Source organism: Diachasma alloeum, unplaced genomic scaffold (assembly GCF_001412515.2).
Source record: "Diachasma alloeum isolate Michigan unplaced genomic scaffold, Dall2.0 Dall_scaffold_00527, whole genome shotgun sequence".
Classification (NCBI taxonomy): Eukaryota; Metazoa; Arthropoda; class Insecta; order Hymenoptera; family Braconidae; genus Diachasma; species Diachasma alloeum.
In genome coordinates this window covers 233921-238599 of record NW_021680659.1, presented here as the reverse complement: position 1 = coordinate 238599, position 4679 = coordinate 233921, and positions in this window count along the sequence as shown.

The window sequence follows — 4679 nt, the reverse complement described above, 5'->3', positions numbered from 1 at the left end:
TAGCCATATTTCAACGAAGTCTTGACATCAACACTACCCTACGAAAAATTGAGAAATCAATCTCTAAAATTTCTCAATTTTTAAATAAAAGGAAGTTATCCATATCACCTGAGAAATCCCACCTGATCATCTTTTCCAGAAAGAATTTTAAACCCTCGGACTACTCAATTAATGTTTGCAATCAAGTTCTCAAAGCAGAAAATACTGTCAAATTTTTAGGAATCACCCTTGATCATCGCCTAACCTTCAAACATCACTTGACCTACTTAGCTGAGAAGAATACTAAAACCGTCGCCCTTATACGTGTTCTTCGTAACACTTGGTTTGGATCTGATCCTCGTTGTTTATTGACACTATATCGTGGTCTGATACGAAGTTCCATTGAATATGGATGTCAAATAATATTGCCATCCAATCTATCTCACAAGGAAAGAATCGACAGAATTCAGTATAAAGCCATTAGACTCGCTCTTGGATATAGGAATTCCACGCCAATCAATGTTATGTTGGCTGAGGCTCGTGAAGCTCCTCTGAACATCCGAATCAAACAACTTTCAAATAGATATATTACTAGAGTATTTTCCTATTCCCAGCATTTACTCTTTGATAAACTTTACTCACTACGATCAGCACTACGCCTGAATTCTAATAAAGGTATACATAATAATGAGAATGGATTTCCACTATTTCAATCATTCACCTATTTGACTACGCACATAACTAAAATTAAAGCTGCACCTCAACCATGTAATTTTTCATACTCATATAAATTGATTAACTCGGACCCAAGAATAATTCTCAACAAGGGTTCATTGATCAAGAAATCGACTTCGCCAGAAAAAACTCTGCAAGAGGAGCTTCATAATCTAGAACTTCAAAACTATTCTCAAATATATACTGATGGATCAAAAAACGATGATGCAAATTATGTAGGCTACTCAGTATATATTCCAGACTTCAATGTAGAAATCAAACATAAAATATCTTCGTTTGCATCAATATTCACTGCTGAGGCTTCGGCTATACTCACTGCAATCAACGAATCACCCAATCTGAATACAGAAAAGATTATTATTTTATCTGATTCTTTGAGTGTCCTCTCTTCAATGGCGAATTTCTCTGCTTATAATAATTCCTCTTACCTAATCTATGAAATACTTGATAGCTGGGTTGCTAAAAAATCAATGGGAATAGAAATCATCTTCATGTGGATACCTGCCCACATAAATTTGGAAGGTAACGAAAAAGCTGACAAACTTGCAAAAGAGGCTTGCCACTCGGGAGAACTTCAACGGACCCTTATCCCATACACGGATTTTTACTACATTATTAATAAGAAGATGCGTGAAGACACCTCAAGAATTCTCAAAAATCAAGCGGAACATAATAAAGGATCTGATTACTTCAAGAAATTCTACTTGGGATGGCGACCACCCTGGTTCAAATATTCCAACTTGAATAGACCAGTGATCACAACAATCAACCGCATGAGATCTAATCATTTTAATTTGAACGAAAGTTTAGCAAGAAAAAACTACATCAAATCTCCAATGTGTGATTGTAATGCAAATTCCAAAGAAACCTTAACTCATATTTTCTGGATCTGCCCTAAATATAAAGAAGAAAGAACCATTTTTGTTAAAGCTTTGAATAAATTAGATATTTATTCATATAATATCTACAAATTGATGAAATCACCAAAGGATAATATCTGTCAATTAATTTATAACTATCTCAAGAAAATTCAAAAGAAGATTTAAACTGAAGACCAAAAATTGTGAAATCTACTCTATCAATGTTCAAAATGAAGTTCAGTAACGCCCCTCTAGGGGGATAACGGCCCGTAAAACCTTCGTTGTTGGACGGCCTTAAAACATAGAATAGAATAGAATTTAAAATCTTTCTATAGAACATATCAGTGATAATGTTATGAGAATTTTAACATGATAACTGCACGGCGCCGTGAATCGATCGGCGCGGAAAAAAATTCCACATGACTATTTCAAAATCCATGAGCTAATCCAAATTTCAGAAGCGGATAACCTCACTAACAGATCTCAAAACTTTATCGATCCCCTGCTCGTGTTTCAAATATTGACCACAATGATTGAATCGTTGCTCCTGTTTTTGCTCAGCCAAATTCCTCTTTTTTTTGTGGAATACGTTCCAGACCTTGTTGATCCAATTTAGTGTAATCACCAGACAGTTCCTCTCGCATGTTCTTGATGAGAACGAAGATCGTAGGATGAGACATGCCCACGATGTGCTTAAATCGATTATTCCATCCTTCCGTTGAATTGTGTTTTCACTGTTGCTTCGAGTGTTCGATCGTATACGTTCCACGTTTCTGGGGGAAATAAAGGAGGCGTGTGACGTACCTTCAGTTAGTAGCGTTTGTTATTTCCCACCTTCTTAAAAGTTCCAGAAACGTAGTTGCCGTCGAAATACAATTCTTTTGTATTCGAAGAACAACCTCGTCAAGACGTTTCATACCCTTCTCCACATCTTCAAAAGGTAAGAAACTCAACCCATCAAACATTCCACAAAATCGATTGAAACTTGTGTTGTTTTTGTAGGTATGTACTAAACCCAGATTCTGAACCTTCCTATATGTACTAGACCCAGATTTTGAACCTTCCTGTAAGTGCACTGGTAAAGATGATAAAAACATCCTTGAATTGTGATACCACTCTTAAAAATTTCCCTCAGAGCCCCATGAATCGCTAGCTCATGGTCCACATAAAAATTGTGAGAGTCGACGAAAATATTACGATCACGGCATTGCTCTACGAGTATTATTAGCATCTCCTCGTATACTTCCGTCGACTTATTTTGCATTCATACGTATGCAGCAGTAACGATTACATCGCCGGACATAACTCACCCAATATAAAATTACTAGAATAATTGAAGAGGCAACGTGAAATTTCCGTCCATGAACATATCAGTAGTATCCCCGAACGAATTGAGCATACGATCCGTTGCAAAAACGATTATTCTGGATTTTGCCTCGGCACCATTGTCATACAGTAGGAAACGTTCACCCTCTTGTTCACCTGTCATTGTCCACTCATCTAAAAAAACAAAAATGCAAGCAACAAATCAGTCCATAATAAAAAAAGTGGAAGTTCGGTGAGGGATCGATGGAGTTTGTAACGTATAACACTCGGAATTCGCATACTATATCGAATAAGATTTATTCACTGCAATGTAACTCGTTTTACACTATGAAAGCTGGAACGAGAGTGTGCTCTCGCGGCTACAGTGTTAATCATCCGATCGAGGATGCTCGAATTATTACGAACTCTCGCGAGGTGTCTCAGTAAGGTATACGGTTGTTAAGCCAAGCTTAAACACAATACATTGAATTGATCTAAAATAAAATAGAAGTAGCTTCGCTACAATACTCCCCTTCTGTGGTGAAAAAGAAAAGGATAACTATTGTAACGTGACATTTTTGCATGGGGGTTAAAAATGTCCATTACCTTCGCCCTTCTTCCCCTGAATCTAGTTAAACTCAAATCCATTAAAACTAAACTCGCCGTAGCGGAAAATCGGTAGAGTGAAATTCGAAAAACCTCAGAGCAAAAATGTCCGGGAGAGTCTGGAGACGGCAACGATACCAAAATTATCAATTTCGGGTCGTTTGAAGCCACTCCAGGTTGATTAAAAACCGGAGGGAATTCTCAATGAGAGATAACTCGCGTGAAGTTAGAGACGTAGCTTGATGGCACGGATCGATGTTAGCGGGGTGCCGTGAGGGGGAAAGCTCAACGGAGCCACTCAACGGAGATCTTCTGACGCAAAAAAAACAACGAGAAATATTATTTCACTGTACAATAATTGCTCTCACCACGGAATAATAATTCTGGGGACGTCGACATCTCACCCAAACAAAATTCCACGTCCACGATTACGGAGTAATCGGGAGAAATTCTCCACGTGAGACTCAGAGTTCACACGCGGGACACCACCGAGAGGTGGGAAAATTGACGCCATTATTTGATGGCTGGGAAAACAAGAAAAATCTCCGTAAAAACTCACCGTTGAGGTTTCCCTCCCCTTCCGGAATCCCTTCCTGACTATGGTAATCCAAAAAAATTGATCCCAGGGCACAGAAACAATCACTCACACAACTAATCTGGCGGCACAAGTTACTTGTAGAGGTTTTTCACACGCGACTGGTTTTATTGCAGGTCAACGCGGAACTGAGTGTACTGAGTCAGTGTTGTGAGCACAGGCCCGCACGCGAGTTCCAACCGATCGGAGCGAGCTCTGATTGGTGGATATTTTTGCCCATCGAAGGCGTGAAACCGGAGGGATCCGCCGAATACATTCGGGGAAAGCAATGGCGTAATGCTCAATTCTCCTACTACGACTCAATTAATAAATTTTAAAACTCTTTTACCACTGTAATACTCAACAAATTATTAAATTCAAGAACTCTATGATTCTCTGAGAGCGGGTGGATGCTCTCTCGACTTTCTATGATTTTAAACGCGTCTCGCGGATCTATTCTCCGGGATTTATGGGGTTAAAGGATTACTTCTTATAATTTGTTTCTGAATTTTCTAACGAACAAAATGCAATCCGGCAATTCGGTGGAGGCAAGGATTGCGCTTACTCCACACGACCTCCTACCAAAAACGAAAACTTAACCATTTTATCCCCATAAAAAT